This window comes from Muntiacus reevesi, chromosome 2 (assembly GCF_963930625.1).
Source record: "Muntiacus reevesi chromosome 2, mMunRee1.1, whole genome shotgun sequence".
In the NCBI taxonomy this organism is placed as follows: Eukaryota; Metazoa; Chordata; class Mammalia; order Artiodactyla; family Cervidae; genus Muntiacus; species Muntiacus reevesi.
Genome location: NC_089250.1, coordinates 230,160,093 through 230,181,132, shown reverse-complemented (window position 1 = coordinate 230,181,132; position 21,040 = coordinate 230,160,093).

Here is a 21,040-nt window from a genome sequence, read left to right as displayed (position 1 = left end):
TATTACAATCAGTGACCCTAAATTATCACCCAAAGTCCATAGTTCACTCTTGCTGTTGGACATTCCATGGGTTTGGACAAGTGTATAAGGACTTGTGGGAGTTCCCAGGGAGCATTAATTATAAAGAACTTGCCTGCCAAGAAAGAAGACATAAGAGATACAGGTTTGATCCCTGGGTTGGGAAGACCCCCTGGAGGAGGGCATGGCAACCCACTTCAGTATTCTTGCCTTTGGAGAATCCCATGAACACAGGAGCCTGATGGGCTACAGTCCATAGGGTTGCAAAGAGTTGGAAGATTACCTTGTTGACTTTAAATCTTTATTCTTTTCTAAAACATACATTCAATGCTATAAATTTTCCTCTAAATACTACCTTTGCTACATCCCACAAATTTTGATAAATTGTGGTTTCATTTTCATTTAGTCCAAAATGTTTTAAAATTCCTCATGAGATTTCCTTTTCGACCCATGTGCTATTTAGAAGTGTGTTGTTAAATCTCCAAATACTTTGGGATTTTCCAACTATCTTTCTGTTATTAATTTCTAGTTTAATTCTATTATGGTCTGAGAGCAGACACTGCATGATTTATACTCCTTTAAATTTGTTAAGTTGTGTTTTATGGCCCAGAATGTGGTCTATCTTGATTAATGTTTCATGTGACCTAGAGAAGAATGTAAAATCTGCTGTTGTTGGATGAAGTAGTCTATAGATGTCAATTATATCCAGTTGACTGATGGTGCTATTGAGTTCAACTATGTCCTTACTGATTTTCCTCCTGCTGAATCTGCACATTTCTCTTAGGGAGTGATAATATCTCCAACTATAGTAGTGGATAATCCTTTGCTCCTTGTAATTCTATCAGTTTTTGCCTCACATGTTTCAATGATCTGTTGTTAGATTCATATACCAGAAGATAGCTGTGTCTTCTTGGAGAACTGATCTCTTTATCATTATGTGATACCCCTCTCTATCCATGATAGTTTTCCTTGCTCTGAAGTGTGCTCCTTCTGAAACTAATATAGCTACTCTTTCTTTCGATTACTGTTCAGTTCAGTTTAATCACTCTGCCATGTCCAACTCTTTGCGACCCCATGGACTGCAGCATGCTAGGCCTCCCTGTCCATCACCAACTCCGGGAGTCTACCCAAACTCATGTCCATTGAGTTGGTGATGCCATTCAACCATCTCATCCTCTGTCATCCCCTTCTCCTTCTGCCCTCAATCTTCACCAGCATCAGGGTCTTTTCAAATGAGTCAGTTCTTCACTTCAGGTGGCCAAAGTATTGGAGTTTCAGCTTCAATATCAGTCCTTCTAGTGAACACCCAGGACTGATTTCCTTTAGGAGGGACTGGTTGGATCTCCTTGCAATCTCAAGAGTCTTCTCCAACACCATGTTTCAAAAGCACCAATTCTTTGGTGCTCAGCTTTCTTTATAGTCCCACCTCTCACATCCATATGTGACTACTGGAAAAACCATAGCCTTGACTAGATGGATCTTTGTTGGCAAAGTAATGTCTCTGCTTTTTAATATGCCATCTAGGTTGGTCATAACTTTTCTTCCAATGGCTATCTTTAGAAGGCTATAACTTTCTCCATTCCTTTACTTAGAATTTACATATATTTTTATATTTAATGTGAATTTGTTGTAGATAACATATAGTTGGGTCTTTTTTTAATTCACTCTGATAATCTTTTAATTGATGTATTATATTTAAGTCATTGATATTTAAAGTGATTACTGATATAATTGGCTTAATATCTGCCATATTTGTTACTGATTTCTATCTGTTGCCCGTGCTCTTTGTTTCTTTGTCTTCTATACTTTTTCTATCTTTTGTAGTTTTAATTGAGCATTTTATATAGTTCTATTTTTTCACCTTTCTTAGCATATCAATTATACTTCTTTTTTGAATGATTGCCCTAGGGCTTGCAATATATATTTACAATTAATTACAATTAATTCAAGTCCACAACACTACACCACCTCACCTAAGGTACTGCAAAGCCATTATAATGTTTTTAATTTCTCTCTCCCATCCCTTGTATCATTGCTGTCATTCTGCTTCTGCTTAGTCACTCAATCATGTCCAACTCTTTGTGACCCCATGGACTGTGGCTGGCCAGGCCTCTTTGTCCATGGGATTCTCTAGGCACGAATACTGGAGTGGGCCTCCTGCATTGCAGGCAGATTCTTTACCACTGAGCCACCAGGGAAGCCCCAGTGCTATCAAAAATATATGTGTGTGATGCTTTTGAACTGTGGTATTGGAGAAGACTCTTGAGAGTCCCTTGGACTGCAAGGAGATCCAACCAGTCCATCCTAAAGGAGATCAGTCCTGGATGTTCATTGGAAGGACTGATGCTGTAGCTGAAACTCCAGTGCTTTGGCCAACTGATGCGAAGAGCTGACTCATTTGAAAAGACCCTGATGCTGGGAAAGATTGAGGGCAGGAGGAAAAGGGGACGACAGAGGATGAGATGGTTGGATGGCATCACCAACTCATTGGACATGGGTTTGGGTGGCTCTGGGAGTTGGTGATGGACGGGGAGGCCTGGCGTGCTGTGGTTCATAAGGTCGCAAAGAGTCGGACATGACTGAGTGGCTGAACTGACTGACTGACTGACATATATATATATTCAAGTGCATTGTTGTTATTGTTATTTTGAGCAAGTTGTTGTCTCTTAGATCAATTAAATAATAAGTTTTTTTACATTCACCTTCTCATTCTCTAGTGTTCTTGATTTATGTAAGTCAGAGCTTCTGACCTATGTCATTTTCCTTCTTATGACAAACTTCTTTTAATATTTAAGACAGTTCTATGATAACTAGTTTCTTCAATTTTTATTTATCTGAGAAAGCCTTAATCTTTTTCACTTTTGAACAATAATTTTGCAGGACACAGAATTCTAGGTTGAAGTCTTTTCTCTCTCAACACTTTAAATATTTAACTCTACTTTCTTTTAGATTGCATGGGGAGAAGTCAGATGTAATTCTTATCATTGCTCCTCTGTAAGCAGGATTTTTTTCCTCTGGTGTCTTTCAAGATTTTGTGTTTACCTTTGATTATCTGAAGATTAAATATGATAAGCCTAGGTGTAGTTTTTTGTCTTGTTTTGTTTTGTTTTGGCATTTATCATGCTTGCTGTTTTGTGAGCTTCTTGGATCCATGGTTTATTGTCTAACATTAATTTTGGAAAATTCTCAGTCATTATTGTTTCATATATTGCTTCTGTTCCTGTCTCTCTCTCTTCTCCTGCTAGTCCTGTTGCACTTTTTAAATTGTTCCACAATTCCTGGATATTTTGTTTTGTGGGTTTTTTTAAAAGTCTTTTTTCTCTTTGCTTTTTAATTTTGAAAGTTTCCATTGCCATACTTTTCAAGCTCAGAGATTCTTTCCTTAGCTAATGAGCCCATCAAAGGCATTTAGCATTTTTGTTACAGTTTTTCTTTCTTTAATTTCTAGCATTTCTTTTTGGTTCTTTCTTAAAAACTACATGTTTCTGCTTACTTTATCCACCTGTTCTTGCATGTTGTCTACTTTTCCTATATTTACCATAGTTTTTTTTTTTAATTCCTGTTCTAGTAATTCTAACATTCCTGCCATATCTGACTCTGGTTCTGATGCTTGTCAGTATCTTGAAACTGTGGTTCCTGCCTGTTAATGTGTCTTGTATTTTCTTTGTTGAAAGGCAGACATGATATATTGGGTAAAAGGAACTGTGGTAAATAGGCCTTTAGTAATGGAGCCGTGAGATGTAGGAGGAGGGAAGCATTCTGTAGTCCTGTGATTAAATCTCGGTCTTTGGTGACCCTGTGCCCTGAATTATGAACTATCAGTACTTCTCATTTGTCCCCCACCCCCTGCCTTAGGTGGGGCACAATGGTTGGAAGGGGCTGGAATTGTGTGTTCCCTTTCCCCCAGATGGAAGGCTAGAGTGGGCTGGAGATAGGTGTTTCCCTTCCCCAGGTTGGTTGTTGTTGTTCAGTTGCTAAGTCATGTCCAACTCTTTGCAGCACCATGGACTGTAGCATACCAGGCCCCTCTGTCCTCCACTATCTCCTGGATAGACTGATTAGGCTCTGATAAAACCCCAAATTTAGGGTCTGGCAAATAGAGTCTCCTTGCCTATTGAGAACAGAATGCTGTGGTATATTTCAAAATGATGCCTTTTCCCTTCCCCCTTCCAGAAGCACAAGGGGATTTTTATCTTCAATATTCACTGTGAGAACGTGATAGAGCTCCTGAAGATAAAATTCACGAAAGCATAGTAGAACCCCCATGACAGGGTCCCCCTGGAGTTTTTAACCCTCAGAGTTGTTCGCATTGAGCCTCCAACAATTCACCAATTACAGTTCAGGTTTCCTTACCTTGACACTGGTTCTTGCAGACACTTCTGCTCTAGTAAGTTGTAATTCTCTGTATCCAGCCTATCTGAGTCTCCAGTTTTGCAACCTCACTTCTCTGATGGTCTTAAGAAGAGCTGTTGATTTTTTAGTTTGTTTAGTTTTTTAACTTGTTGTTAGGACATAGTGGCAACTTCCAAGCTCCTTCTGTGCCAGACTAGAAATCCAAAGTTCCTTCCTCTTCTTTCCAATGCCTTTGTTGTTCAGTCACTCAGTCATGTCCAATTCTTTGCGACCCCATCGCACCAGCTCCCTGTCCTTCACTATCTCCTAGAGTTTGCTCAAATTCATGTCTATTGAGTCAATGATGCCATCCAACCATCTCATCCTCTGTCACCCCCTTCTCCTCCTGCCCTCAATCTTTCCCAGCATCAGGATCTTTTCCAATGAGTCAGTTCTTCACATCAGGTGACCAAAGTATTGGAGCTTCAGCTTCAGTCCTTCCAATGAATATTCAGGGTTGATTTTCTTTGGGATTGATTGGTTTGATCTCCTTGCCATCCAAGGAACTCTCAACAGTCTTCTCCAGCACCACAATTTGAAAGCATCAATTCTTTGGTGCTCAGACTTCTTTATGGTCCAACCCTAACATCCATGCATGACTACTGGAAAAACCATAGTTTTGACTAGATGGACCCTTGCTGGCAAAGTAAGTTTCTGCTTTTTAATATCCTGTCTAGGTTTGTCATAGCTTTTCTTCCAAGGAGCAAGCATCTTTTAATTTCATGGCTACAGACATCCTCCGCAGTGATTTTGGAGCCCAAGAAAATGAAGTCTGTCACTATTTCCGTTGTTCCCCCCATCTATTTGCCATAAAAGGATGGGACAAATTGACATGATCTTAGTTTTTTGAATGTTGAACGTTAAGCCAGACTTTTCACTCTTTCTTCTCTTTTACCTTCAACAAGAAGTTCTTTAGTTCCTCTTCACTTTCTGCTATTACAGTGGTGTCATCTGCATATCTGAGGTTACTGATATTTCTCCAAGCAATCTTGATTCCAGCTTGAGCTTCATCCAGCCTGGTATTTTGCATGATATACTCTGCATATAAGTTAAATAAGCAGGGTGACAATATACAACCTTGACATACTCCTTTCCCAATTTTGAACCAGTCCATTGTTCCATGTCTGATTCTAACTATTGCTTCGTGAAATGCATACAGGTTTCTCAGGAGGCAGGTAAGGTGGTCTGGCATTCCCATTGCTTTCAGAATTTTCCAATGCCTGGCCTCCAGCAACTCCTCCCCACTTGTGGACAGGCCCATGCAGGTGAATCTTTGGGGCCTCAAGGGTAAAAGAGAAGAGCACATGCTGTGGAGGTTGCATTTGGCCAGGGAGATGGACCAGCAGCGGTGCACAGAACAAGCACCACACCCAATTCCGCTCCACTCTCCATCCTTGGGCCCCACTGCCTTTCTCTGGGAGGCAACTAAGTCCTAGGACCTATACATTCTCAGTTTAAAATACTCTTCACACATTCATCCACCCCAGGCTCCCTCTTACTTTCCTAATAGCTCTGACTCAGCCTCCAGAATAACGCAGATTGGACCCCAATCTAGTTTGGGATTTTCTGATACACTGTCATGGAACAAAGCCTGACTGTAGAAGACTTTCAATAAATCTTTGTGGCAGAGGGACTTCCCTGGTGGTCCAGTGGTTAAGAATCCACTTTGCAATGCAAGGGACATGGGTTTGATCTCTGGTCAGGGAACTAAGATTCCACATGTGGCAGGGTAACTAAGTCCATGTACCACAACGTCTGAGCCCATGCCTCAGCATGAGTCCAGGTGCCTCAAACTACAGAGTCCATGCGCTCTGGAGCCTGCCTGCCACAACGAAGACCCCGTGTACCCCAACTAAGACCTACTGTGCTATGCCATTGCTCAGTCATGTCCAGCTCTTTGCAACCCCATAACCCGCAATGCTCCTCTGGCCAGGGGATTCTCCAGGCAAGAATACTGGAGTGGGTTGCCATATCCTCCTCCAAGAGATCTTTTGAACCTAGGTCTCCTGCATTGCAGGTGGATTCTTTATCATCTGAACCACCAGGGAAACCCAAGAATACTGGAATGGGTAGACTATCCCTTCTCTAGGGGTTCTTCATAGCCCAGGAATTGAACTGGGGTCTCCTGTATTGCAGGCGGATTCTTTACCAGCTGAGCTATTAGGGAAGCCCAACTAAGACCTGACACAGCCAGAATAAATAAATAAATATTTTTTAAAAATTATTTGTGGTAAAAATGAGTGCATAGAACTGTGTTTCCTTCCTTTAGTGGGTGTAGCTCCTGCTGTAAGTCAAACATTCATTGAGGTTATTATATATAATGTCCATCTTTCCCTTTAGGCCATGAGGATTTATTTTTTCATCATTGAACTCCCTACATTTAGCCCAATGTGGTATGTATTAATAGTAGTTAACAAATAGTTCATGAATGGATGGGTGGATAAATGATGAGATGAATTGAGCCCTCACTGAACAGAGAGGTTTAAAACGTGTTTGGGAGTCGATATCACATACATGGAAGCAGTGGTGGGAAGCACTGTCTGGGATGAACTCACTGGTGTTCTGGGGAGACTGTCAGCAAGACAAGCTTGCACCTGGAGGCCAAATACCTTGTGGATTATACAAAAGCATTTTTTGGTGGATGTGTTGGGGTGGTGGAGAAAGGAAGTGTTTTACCCCTGTCTGCAGCTCATGTCAAAGGCAGGCAGGAGGAGAGCAGGCAGGCCCAGGTGGGAAGAGAGCTTGTTGGGACCAGACACAGAGAAACCAGTCAGCGTTCCCAGCAGCCACTGACTCATGGGCAGCCTCTAGGCAAGAGGCAGAAGTGGGCCCTCCAAACCCAGCGTCTGGGGCCCTGCTTTGGTGGGGAGTTTCGTATCCTAGTTGGCTGTAGGAAACAAAGGTTGATAGGATGAGGAAGGCTCATGGGGGCCTTAGGATCCTGGTGGGGGAGGCTGATGTCAGGAGCAGGTCCTCCTTGGGTGGTCAGAGTCCTCAGTGGGAGGGAATGGAGGCCAGGCTCTCATGGAGCTAGTCTTAGACTTCTGCCAGCCCGTGGACGGAGCCCCGTGCTGTGGACTGCGAGGTTCTGACTCTTCCCATGTATGAGACCTCAGATTTGTTGTGAAAACGCAGAAGCCCAGAGACCCACAGGCTCACTGTATAGATGGGAAAATGGGCCCAGAGTCAGTAAGACAATGTCCAGGGTACCACAGGAAGGCAGCAGGTGATCTGAACCTGGGGTCAATGTCCCAGGACACCAGGGCCACCCACTTACTATCTTTAGAAGGTTGCCCTAACCTCTCTGAGCCTCAGTGCCCTCATCTATAAAATGGGAATAATAATACCTACCTTAGCGGACTCTTGTATTAACTGATTCTTCCATTCAATAAGTATTTACTGAGGGCTATGGCAGATTCTGCTAGTTATTCTTCCTTGTTGGGAACAGAACTCCTGTTCTAGCTGGGAACACAGCCACCTGGCAGATTACATTGCCCTTGCATGTGTGGTGATGATACTTAGGAAGGTGAGTGGAAGTGGTGTATGAAACTTCTGAGATGCCTGACAAGAGAGCATGATTCGCGTTCCCTCCTACTTGCTGGCTAGAATTTGGCAGTGATAGCTAGAGTGACCATCATGGACCATGGCACTGAAGTCAAGGTAGAAGGTGCCTGGGTTCCTGACCATCATGGGGTCACCATTCCACAATCGTGGTGTAAGCAACGTGGTGTAAGCAATGCGACTCCTTACCAGTGGCCTTTGATCACATGAGACAAGAATGAGTGTGTATTTCTTTAAGTCACTATTATTCTGGGTTTTCTGTCACTCACTGCTAAACCCAATCATAGTTGACATGAGAGCCATTTATGCACCAGACTTAGGACTCTGCACTGGGGATAAAACAAAGTAGAACTGCATGCAGCCCCTTCCCTCCTGAAGCTTCCAGTCTGGTAGAGGCGAGAAACAATGTACAAATGTGCCCAGAGGGTGGACAGTGGACAATTTCTGAGGAAACCACACGGAAGCAGCAATCTGAAGGGTGAGAGGATTCACCAGGAGGCAGAGAAGTGCTGCAGCATAAAGAAGCACCTGGAGGCAGGAGGGACCATAGAAGACGGACAGGGAGGCCACGGGCAGAGCTGGGACTGCCTGATGTGAGGCGAGGCAGGGCCAGACCACACCAGCCACTGCAAATGCAGTGTTGTTCCTCAAAGCAATGAGGAGGACAATATCTGTAAAGGGGTGCATGGTGTATGCTCAGCAGCAGCCAGACTGTCTTGCAGTGTGTCTCGAGAGGATGGGATGGTAATCGTCCCATCAGAATGGGGAAGACATCAGAGCGTGAAGAGGATAGACCTGGAGGAGGTGCAGGGGAGGAGCAGGCAGAGGGCCAGGAAGGCCCTTGATCACTTTAAGGGCTTGGTCTGTGGCCCATGTGTGATCCTTTCTCGTGATGCCTCAGACAAGCTCTCACTCCTGAGCCCTGGGTAAGAACGACCTTTTATCTTTTTGCATAGACACTGACAAAGGGCTTCTCTGAGGCCCCCAGAGTGCAGAAGAGAGACAGCAGACAGAAGGGACAGCCAAGGCCAAAACCAACCACAAGAAAGTGAGGCCTCTGGGAATCTGCCCCAAACTCAAGAACACTGGACTCCCCAGAGCACAGTGGGGATGTGAGCTGGCCTGTCTGGACCTCAGAGGCCAGGTGCCCCCTCCCCACTCACAGTCCGTGACGCAGCTCTGAGCTGCCTGTCTATAGATGGGGGTTGAGGGTGAGTCACTGGCTGGGAGAGGGATTTAGGGAAACTTGAAAAGCCCGGAGGCCAGAGTGATGGAGTGTTTGGTCCTCTCAGCAGTCCTGAGTCATCCACCTGCATTGGCTGGACCCCCAGCCCCCTGGGCACCAGGGATGCAGCTTTCCCAGGGAAGGTGAAGGAGAACGCCCAGGAGGCTGCTGTAGTTAGGATGGACGGGTTGAGTTAAGGCTTCATCAGGCCCCTGAGCAAGCCTGCACTGGGATGTGAGCCCAGGATCAGGACAGCTGAGGCACCTCTGAATCTCTGAGGACTCATTGGGTAGGAAGGGACCCAGGCCTCCCTGCATCTCACCTGAGACAGCTGATGGCTGAGCTGGCTGGTGTTTGCCACTGCATTAGCTTTAGATTTCCTTCCTCCCTTCTTTCTTCCTTCACCCGCCCCCTCCTTCCCTTCCTTTCTTCCCTCCCCCTCTCCTCTCTCTCTCCCTCTCTGCTTCCCTCACTCTTTCTCCCTCCCCCACTTTCTTTCTTTAAATTTAAAAAATTTAGTATAACAAATACCAAAATAAAAAAGAAAAGAAAAATACCCAAAAGAATAAGGAAGAAAATAAAAATCTCTTAACTCCCACCCTCTCTGAGATAATTACCATTTTGGTGACAATCTTATTCTTTTAAAAACCAGCATTTTTTTTTAAGTAAATGGTTCAAAATGGATTTAGATATTCAGAAAGTCTGCAATGATAATCCAGAGAGTTCCTATATATTGCCCTTGTCTTAGTTTGGGATGGTATAGCAAAAATACCATAGACCAGTGGCTTAACCAATAAACATTTATATCTTACAGTTCTAGAGGATGAAGAGTTCGAGATCAAGGTACTGGCAGATCCAGTGTCTTGATGAAGGCCCTCTTCCAGGTTGGAGACAGCTCTCTCCCCCTTGTAGCCTCTCCTGGAGGAGAGCAGAGACCATAAACAAGCTGTGTCTTCTTATGAGGCACTAATCCTTCTCGGGAGGGCTCCACCCCCTTGACCTAATCACCACAAAGGCCCCACCTTCTAATATCATCCCATCTGGGGAGGACACAAATATTCAGTCCATACACCCCCACAAGCAATTTCTCCTATTATTGTTAACACCTAACCTATGTTTGACACATTTGTTAGAACTAACGAGCCAATGAATCATTAACTAAAGCCTATACTTCCCTCAGATTCACATTAGTTTCCCCTAATGTCCTTTTTCATTTCAGGATCCCATCCAGGATTTACCTGCCATGTTTCCTTATGTTCCTCTCGGCTATGATAGTTTCTGAAGACGTCCCTTGTTTTTAATTAACCTGAGAGTTCTGAGAACTGGCCATATTTGTTATACAATGTCCATCAGCTGGGATTTGCCCCAAGTTTTTCTCATGATTAGGCTGAGGCTATGGGGTGGGGGTTGAGCTCCTCTGGAAGGGGCAGCATCCAGTAGGTGGAGGAAAACCAAGAACTGTGCCTTCCCTTAAGAGAAGGAGCTTGCCTGGTTCCTAGTGACAGTCCTGGTACCGGCTGATTTCCCAGACTAGCAGAGAAGAGGGAAAAGGATGCAGCCAGACTGGAGGTCCCCTAGGGCAACATCTGTCCCCCACGCTTCCTTCCCAAGTGACTCAAGTTCATGACCTTAAGTTGATTATTAATAACGATGAATGGCATGTGTGCAGCCCTTCAGAGCTTACAAAGGATTTTTATTAATAACAAAGTGAGTCACTAGAAAAGCTGCCCCAGAGCCCAGCACTGAGGTCAAGTAGCTATTGTGAGTAGCCCTGGAGCAGGCCGATACATGCCCATTTCACAGATGAGAAACAGGCTTACTGACGCTAAGTGACTCATGCACTCACAAGGTTGAGAAGTGAAAAAACGGAGATTCAGAATCCAGACCTGACCCGACTCAGTTCCAGGCTGTCTCTATTACACAGCCCCCTATGCACATTAACTTACAACCACTGGTCTCAGGTATACAGATGAAGAATCCCAGACCCACAGTGGCCCAAACCAGCCTCACCAATGCACCTGGGCAGAGCCCCGGTATCCTGATCCACCCAGGGTCAGCGTTGGGGCCCTGGGGTGTGGTCTGAGGGGCAATTGGCAAGCGGCCCACCAGGTGGCAATCATGGGCAAAGCATGTGTGGGTGGAGCCTCATTAGGCCGGCTGTCCTGTCCCTCTGCTCCCTGCAGGGCTGCGCAGGTGTGGTCAGCGTTCCCAGCCACACCTCAGCAGCAAAGGAACCAGAAAGGACCTTTCTCTCCGGGGACCCTCTCCCCGGACCCAGGAGAGCCTGGGGGCATCGGTCCACAGTTGCTCCCTCAGCACAGCCCGAGCCTGGTACGAAGCAGTGTTCACACAGTACTGAGGCGTGAATAAGTCAGCCCACTGCCTGCGGGCTGGAACGCCAGCCTCCCTGGCACTGGTGGGCCACCAATCCCTCCTCCTTCCCAGAGGCAGGGTGCTCGCTCCCCACTCTCAGAGCACCTGACTCTGTCTGCACCGTCCTGTCCCTTAACCTGGACTTCTCAGATGGTGCTAGCGGTGAAGAACCCACCTGCCAATGCAGGAGATGTAAGAGACACGGGTTTGATTCCTGGGTCGGGAACATCCCTGGAGAAGGAAGTGGCAAGCTGCTCCAGTAGTCTTGCCTGGAAAATTCCACGGGCAGAGCAGCCTGGTGGGCTACAGTCCTTGGAGAAGCAAAGGGCCGGGCACAACTGAGCTCACACATACACCTCTTAACTTACAGGTTTCCCTTTAATTGAACCCAAATATCCTCCCTTTGGCTTTAGTTCAACTTTCTGGAGCCACACACAACAAAAAAGTCTTTTCTTGTAATGCTCAGGTGGGTGCCCCAGCCTCACCCCCAGCTTCCCTGGCTTCCCCTCCAGGCCCCACCTTTTCCTCGTCCCATAACCATCCTCTGTTAGCTGTCTGGGCTCCCCTGGTAGCTCAGAGAGTAAAGAATCTGCCTGCAATACGGGAGGTCCCAGCTCAGTCCCTGGGTCAGGAAGATCCCCTGGAGAAGGGAATGGCAACTCACTCCAGTATTCTTGCCGAGGGAATTCCACGGACAGAGGAGCCTGGTGGGCTGCTGTCCCCGGGGTCACAGTCAGACACGACTGAGTGACTAATACATGACTGATATAGTGATGTCCCAACCACCAGGACCTCAGAGCCTGACCTTATTTGGGAACAGGGTGGTAGCAGATGAAGTGAGTTAAGACAAAATCATTAGGGTGGTCCTCATCCAATATGACTGGTGCCCTTATATAGAGGGGAGATTTGGACCCAGAAGAGAACACACATAGAGGGGAGGGGCTGTGAAGATTCACAGGAAGAAGATGCCAACTTGTGAGCCAAGGAGAGAGGCCTGGAGCAGTGCTTCCTCACTGGCCTTAGAAGGAACCAACCCTCCGACTCAGACTTGATCTCAGGCTTCCAGCCTCCAAGAGTGGAATATATTTCTGCTGTTTAAGCTCCCAGTCTGTGGTCCTTGCTATGGTAACCCCAGAACACAAACATACCCTGTCATTCATTTATTCCAAAACACTGAGCCCCTGACATGTGCAAGGGATAAAGCAGTGAAGATTAGCATAAGGGGCAGATGACAGATAACATGAAGGGATTGCCTTCAAGGGGCTTACATTTCATGAGGCTTACACAGGAAGATAATAAATATCTTAAGGTGAAATAATTCCACACTGATAAAAGCTCTGAAGGAAATAAAACATGGACTCCTTTGGCTCTTCATAACTTCTCTCCCCATCCGCCCTTTAGCCTCTACTGAACAAATGGCTTAAGACTCTCCCAATCTAAGAAGTTCTTTGCCCAATCCTGCCTGCCCAGCCATCCACCGTCCCATCTCTGGAGAAACCCTTGAGAACGTGCTCCCAACTCCTTGTACCTCCGGTTCTCCTACATTCCCTAATCTCCAAGACTGCAGCATCCTTTCCACAGTCCCTCAGACTGCTCTTCAGCTTCCCCCCCACCTTCCCACCTACCTGCAGCCTTTGCTGCCTTTGTGGACTCACCTCCCCTCTTGGCTGCCAGGAGCCGGCACCCTCCCCGCTGCTCTTCTCCTTTGCTGCCTCCTCTCACTACTCCCCCTTCTTTTCTTTAACTTTTCATTTGGAAGAATTTCAAGTCTACAGAAAAGTGGCAAGGACAGTACAGTGAATACCCTTATACCTTTCATCTAAATTCACCAATCGTTAACATTTTGCCTCTTTGCTTTATCTCTACATGTGTATACTTACTACTAGTATTTGCTGAACCATTGGAGAGGAATTTAGAGCCATGATGACCCATCATCCTGAAATACTTCAGCTGTATCTCCTAAGAGCAGAAATTCTCTTATGTAATCACAACTTAAATATTAATTAAGGGAATTTTATATTGAAACTTTACTATCATTGAAACTACAGTCCAAATTTTATTTCATTCAGTTCAGTTCAGTCGCTCAATCCTGTCTGACTCTTTGCGACCCCATGAACCACAGCATGCCAGGCCTCCCTGTCCATTACCAATTCCCAGAGTTCACCCAAACTCATGTCCATTGAGTCAGTGATGCCATCCAACCATCTCATCCTCTGTCGTCCCCTTCTCCTCCTGCCCTCAATCTTTCCCAGCATCAGGGTCTTTTCAAATGAGTCAGCCCTTCACTTCAGGTGGCCAAAGTACTGGAGTTTCAGTTTCATCATCAGTCCTTCCAATGAACACCCAGGACTGATCTCCTTTGGGATGGACTGGTTAGATCTCCTTGCAGTCTAAGGGATTCTCAAGAGTCTTCTCCAAAACCACAGTTCAAAAGCATCAATTCTTCAGTGCTCAGCTTTCTTTATAGTCCAACTCTCACATCCATACATGACTACTGGAAAAACCATTAATTATCCTAATTCATGTCCTTTGAAACATTTTTCTCCTGATCCAACAGCCAACCTGGAATCTCACATTGCACTGAGCTGTCATGTCCTGCTCCCCTTCAGAGAGCCACCAACGCTGAGGGCAGCCCTGAAGTAGCTTCGGTCATCTGGATGTGTGGACCACCTTGGGTTTGAACCTGTACCATTATCTCTGGCCCTCCTTTACCCCCTTCTCTATCTCACGGTTATGCACTGTTCCCTGCACTGCCAGTTCCCCAGGGCAGGGATCTGAGTCATCCTGCTATCCCTGCTTCCAGATAAAAGCTTGAGAAGCACATCAAGAAGAGTAGAAGAAACACCTACCTAGAATCAGCCAGACCTGGGTTTAAAATGTGGACCCACCAGCCTCTGCCGTCATGCCCTCCATCAGGTTATTTAACAGTAGCTCTGAGCAGGTAATACAGCCTACCCTGCAGGATTACTGTGAGTATTGACTTAGGCACTGGCACATAGTAGCCTGCAAGGAAGGCAGGAAATAAAAAAGGGAGGGAGGATTCGAGGGAGTGGGAAAGAAGAAGGATGTCCAGTAGAGCTCACAACCTAGGTGTGCAAAGGAGTGTCAACACTGACCACCTCGGGGCTCCTGGATTCACCCCCACTCCCACCCAAAACCCCTGGCTCTAAGCAGCCTGACCCTTCCAAGCTTGGTGGAGAGAGAGCCTCGCGTGAAAGAAAGCACCTTGAATGACGCATGAGATCAAGCTAGCTGGACTCCTCTGGTGATCCAGTGGTTTAGAACCCACCTGCTGGTGTGGTAGACATGGGTTTGATCCTTGGCTTGAGAAGATCCCAGATGCAATGAAGCAAAAAGCTTGTATGCCACAATTGCTGAGCCAGTACACCTAGATCTTGTGTTCTGAAACAAGAGAAGCCAGAACAATGAGAAGCCCGAGCACTGCAACTAGAGAGTAGCCCCTAATCTCTGCCACCAGAGAAAGACTGACCAACAACGAAGACCCAGTGCAGGCAAAAATAAATAGATAAAAATTAAGAAAAAATATATATTATATATGTAATATATATAATATTATAAAGGTAGTGGAATTTAAAAGGAAGAAATCAGAAATCAAGCTGGTCTGGAGCTGACTCCCAAGGTGAAGAAGTGAGATTCAATCACCTTTGAAAGAGACCAGCCCATCATCTTGATCAGACGGTTGATGAACATGATAACCTGGCCATATACCAGCCCAGCTGGGGAACACTGCCCACAGAGGGAATGACCCACGTGGGGTCCAGTGGGCCCAGGGCCCTCTAAAACTACCAAAACTGGGCTGCAGGCTCAGGGCTGCCCCAGGAACACATTTGTTAATATCAGATTCCAGGGCAACAGCTGGACCCAATTTAGCTGTGGAACATCAACAGCGAGGCCTGGCCGCCTGCCAGCACCCCACAGGAGGCCTGAGCCTGTCATTCCCTTTTCCACGGAGATAGAGTTGCCGAGGGCTCACCTTGGCCCGCCTAGCTGCCTTGCACTTTCCCAGCAGCCCAGGGAAGAAGAGGGAGCAACCAGTACTTTCTCAGCCTTTGTCTCCCGCAGGCTGGTCTCCCCGCCTGCCTCCCAGGTTTTCCCAAACACTGAAGTGATTGCCATGGCTCTCTGTCTACATGGATTTGGGGGTTTCTGGGAGTAACAGCTCTACCCACCCAGTGCAAAAGGACACACATATACTCATCCCCGATAACACACACACACACACACACAGGTGCACCATGCCACCCTCTGGCATTGGACTTCCATCACACCCTGCACTTGGCAGTCCCAGGTTCTCAGAGGAGGAAATACATCTAGCTCAAACCTCATTGCCCAGAGAGGGGCAGGGACTTGGCAGAGGTCAACCCCACAAAGCAGATTCAGATCCCAGTGTACTCCACTGTAAATAAATACTATTTATTAGTGAGAATAGTAACATTATGCATACTGGGTGCCTAGTCTAAACCAAATCTCCTGATGAGTATTTGAAATACAGCCATTCTTTTAAATTAATCCTCAGAATAACTGGAAGCTTGGTGAGATTAAATATTTCTCCCAAAGACACAAACTTTTAAAAAGTGGCAAAGCTAAGACTCAAACTCAGGACTGCCTGACATCAAATGATCGGGTTTCCTCCACTGCAGGTCTGATGTCTGAAATTCCACCAGTTAGCTTTCTCAGGTCCTGTGATTAAAATGTAAATGAGCCTGGGAAGGTCCCCCTTAAACCATTCCAAGCCAACCTGGGATGGGGAGCAGGAGGGAAGGACACCAGAATGGGACCTGGTACCTCCCACAAGGGCGTGAAAGGGTGTGAAAGACTACTTGTTCCAGCCTTCCCAACTTGTCAGCCTCAGAGATGTGAGGTGAAGGTGGAGACTCCTGAAAATGCCTCCCTGGGAAGAGACCAATTCTTGGCAAGGACAGTTTTCTAGCTGGGCTGTGTTGGGACTGGGGTAGAGAAGAGGGGCACTATGAGTATATAGATGGAAGCTTCTTGGGACTGTTTGGTCATTTAGATCAAGAGATCTTCAAGTATGCTTACTTTATGACCCAGTCTTACTCTCCCACACTTCTTGCTAAGCTTAGATTACTGGGTACACTCAATGCTCAATAAATATGTGAAAAAGACCATGTTACAAAAAGGTATTTAGAGACTTTTCCCAAAGATACATCTGTCTAGAGATCATGAATGTCTTTCATGTTCCCAGTATGTCCTCAGTTCTTCTTCTTGTTTTTTAAGTAGATATATATAAAGCCATTGTTCTAGTCTGACATTCATCCCCACCCTTTTTGATAACTCAACCCTGGTTTCCCTCCTACTCAATCAGTTCATGTATTCCAAGCATGTGACCTGGGCATGGCCAATCAGGATCCTCTGACTTGGCCACAGTGATTGGTTCATATGACTTGAACTAAGCCAAGGGGATTTGATTTTGAAACTATTGGGGAAAAGGGCTTCTATAGGGCTTCCCTTGTGGCTCAGTTGGTAAAGAATCTGCCTGCAATGTAGGAGACCTGGATTGATCCCTGGCTTGGGAAGATCCCCTGGGGAAGGGAAAGGTTACCTACTCCAGTATTCTGGTCTGGAGAATTCCATGGACTCTATATAGTCCATGGAGTCGCAAAGAGTTAGACACGACTGAGCGATTTTCACTTTCTTTTTCAGTTTCATTGGGAAAGAGATGTTTATTTTCACAGTTGTTAGGAAGCTAGCAGGAGGTGAGCCTGGGGCTGTCCACAGCCAACCTGACACTCATTCCAGGTGCGTGTGTAGGGGGGTTGCCCTCTTCCTCATTATGAGGACTGGTGTGTGAAATGGGAGCCGAATTCTTCCCGACTGTCAACCACACCATGGGACATTCTACCATCATTTTTCCTTTGCCTCATATAAGCTTTCTATACTCAAAATGGTGATGCCCTTGGGAAGTGACTAAAATAGATCAGAATCCTCCAATCTGGGCCTGCTTGCTGTGGTGTGTGATGAAAATAAGACCAAGGCAGGCAGTGAGGTTGGCAAGATGAGGGACCAGTTGACGGCATCTGAGTTCCTCCGTCTATCCCCTGTAACTCCTTGAGAATCCAAAAAATTCCCTTGGGTGGGTGGGGGTGGTGAAGGCACGTGAGAGTCAGGATGCTTAAAAAAAGTAGAGAGAAAATGTGAGATTGTGGTATAAAAAGCAGGTTGAATGAAAAAAAAATCGTGCTGGGCCTAAAAATTTTATATGGCACAGACTGACTTCAGGGGAGTCTTCATTCGCGTTAGAAGCCAGAGATTTTTGCTCCTTACTCTAAGTGGGGAGTCGTTTGTGCTTCTGGGTTGGGCAAACACCAGAAGGAGCCAGGAGAAACTAAATATACATCTGAATCCATTTGCTTTAGGTTCTACTTATGGATGTGGCAGAAGTCACAGGGAGACAGAATCAGGGGTGAGGGGTGGGGAGAAACACACCATTCCTCTCCATGGTCACTCCCAGCCATCAAGCATTCAACCAGCTGCTGAAATCATAGGGCATGTTATGAAAGTGTGTCTTTTTTTTTTTTTTTCCTTCTAGAATTGAAGCTTGTAAGAAGTTGGAGCAGTGAATACATTAAGGATCAATTGATTAAAAGCCTTGGATTACACAGCTTTCATAGTTATTTGCAGGGGCAAAGTACCTTCTTCAGGAAAATAGATTGCCCAGGAGGAGCCTGCATTTCTGCTTTGACATCTGCAGAGTTCTGTCTTTAATGTTCATGTACATTGGTCCTTACTGGTTTGGAACTGAGCTCTGGATTGGGGTGACAGGTTTTTGCTGTTCAACATGATCTTTTTTCAGTTTTTGTGTAAAGCTTTTAAAGAGATGTATTTATTTTTGAGTTAGATACTCTTCACTTTTTCTCCATTGTGAAAAACATTGTGATAGTCATGGACCTGAAGAATTACAAGTGTGTGATTTTAGCTAAGAATGTGCTTTTTATTTTTCTTAGATGCTTTCTTACTTCGAAGCTAGTTTTCAGTGTCTGACACCATATTGGCAGAGACCAGCGGGAAAGGAAAGGGATGTAAATTGGCCACCTGCCTGGAAATGAGAGAAAATTCTTCCTTACTAGAGTCACTAGCTTAGCCAAGTCTATAAAGAAAGAAATATTCTTATGCCACTTTTTTCCTTTAAATTGTGTTACCAAAGTAACACAAACATGTTAAGAAAAAAAAAAATGATACAGAAGGGCTAATAATGAAAAGCAATTGTTTCTTGCTCATGCTCCTAATAAAAAACTACTTTTAAGTCTACCTTTCCATGAATCCTTCCGTATCTCCAACACTTCTCTTACACAGCTTTTTCTGTTCTTGTTTTTGTTTTGTTTTTTATTGACATACAATTCACATGTAACAAAATTCACTGTTTTAAAGAGTACAATTAAGTGATTTTTTTTTTTTTTTTGGTTTATACACAATGTTGTGTGACCATCACCACTACCTGATTCTAGAACATTTTTATCCAGCCACTCCCCCCAAAATTATTCATTAGCAGTCATTCCCAATTGCTTCTTCCCCCAACTCCTGACAAATAATAATCTCATTTATGTTTCTATGGATTTGATTCATCTGGACGTTTCATAGAAATAGAATCACACAATATATAGTATTTTGTTATCTGGCTTCTTTCACTTAGCAAAATGTTTTCAAGTTTCATCTATGTTGTGATATGTATAAGTAGTTCATTCCTTTTGGGGACTGAATAATATTAGAGATATCAAGAGAACATTTCATGCAAAGATAGGCACAATAAAGGACAGAAACAGTATGGACCTAATAGAAGAGGAAGATATTAAGAAGAGGTGGCAAGAATATACAGAAGAGCTGTACAAAGAAGATCTTATGACCCAGATAACCACGTCGGTGTGATCACTCACCTAAAGCCAGATATCCTAGAGTGTGAAGTCAAGTGGGTCTTAGGAAGCATCACTACGAACAAAGCTGGTGGAGGTGATGGAATTCCAGCTCAGCTATTTCAAATCCTAAAAGATGATGCTGTTATAAAGTACTGCACTCAATATGCCAGCAGATTTGGAAAACTCGGCAGTGCCACAGGAGTGGAAAATGTCAGTTTTCATTCTAATCCCATAGAAAGGCAATGCCAAAGAATGTACAAACTACCACACAATTGCACTCACTTCACATGCTAGCAAAGTAATGCTCAAAATCCTTCAAGCTAGGCTTCAACAGTATATGAACTGAGAAATTCCAGATGTACAAGCTGGATTTCGAAAAGGCAGAGGAACCAGAGATCAAATTGCCAGCATCTGTTGGGTCATAGGAAAAGTTAGAGAATTAAAAAAAAAAAAAATCTAGTTCTGCTTTATTTACTGCACTAAATCCTTTGACTCCATGAATCACAGCAAACTGGAAAATTATGAAAGAGGTGGGAATACCAGACCACCTTACACAGAGAACAGATAACCACATATACAGGGAAACCCGTACGCAGGTGTGGGGAGAGAGGAAATTGGCCAAGATGGCATGTTCAGGCTCTCCTGCCCCACATTTTCCAAATAATGACTATGTAACAGCTGAGATCATTTGTAACACTGTGTATGTGTCACGAGGTACTTGCCTGGTTGTGGGCTACTTTGTGGGGTACCCCTGTGTGAGCTCTACCCCTAACGTGGCAGGTATTACTCCTTTATCACAGTTGTGTTTGTAGGGTCAGCCAGGAGAGGAGAGAACACAGCATGTCTACTGCTATGGCTGCTGGGTCAGCCAGGATAGAGGCTGTGTTGTGGCTGCCATGCCAGCCAGGAGAGAATAAACGTGTCTGCAGTTCCTATGGCTCCTTGAGTCTCCCAGTCTCTTAAGCTCATGCCTTGCCTATCCTGGCTTCAGTGAACAGTGTGGACAGTGAGATACAGCAATACAGCAGGTCAAGAAGCAACAGTTAGAACCGACATGAAGCAATGGACTGGTTTCAAATTGGGAAAGGAGTATGCCAAGACTGCATATTGTCACCCTGCTTATTTAACTTATATGCAGAGTACATCATGTGAAATGCCGGACTGGATGAAGCACTAACTGGAATCAAGATTGCTGGAAGAAATATCAGTAACCTCAGATATGCAGATGACACCACCCTTATGGCAGAAAGCCAGGAGGAATTAAAGCCTTGTGATGAAGGTGAAAAAAGAGAGTGAAAAAGCACTTTCTTTGTGAATGAAAAATAGAGTGAAAAAAACTTAAAACTCAACATTCAAAAACCTAAGATCATGGCATCTGATCCCATCAGTTCAGTTCAGTTCAGTTGCTCAGTTGTGTCTGACTCTTTGCGACGCCATGAACTGCAGCACGCCAGGCCTCCCTGTCCATCACCAACTCCCGGAGTCTACCCAAACTCATGTTCATCGAGTCAGTGATGCCATCCAACCATCTCATCCTCTGTTGTCCCCTTCACTGCCTGCCCTAAATCTTTCCCAGCAT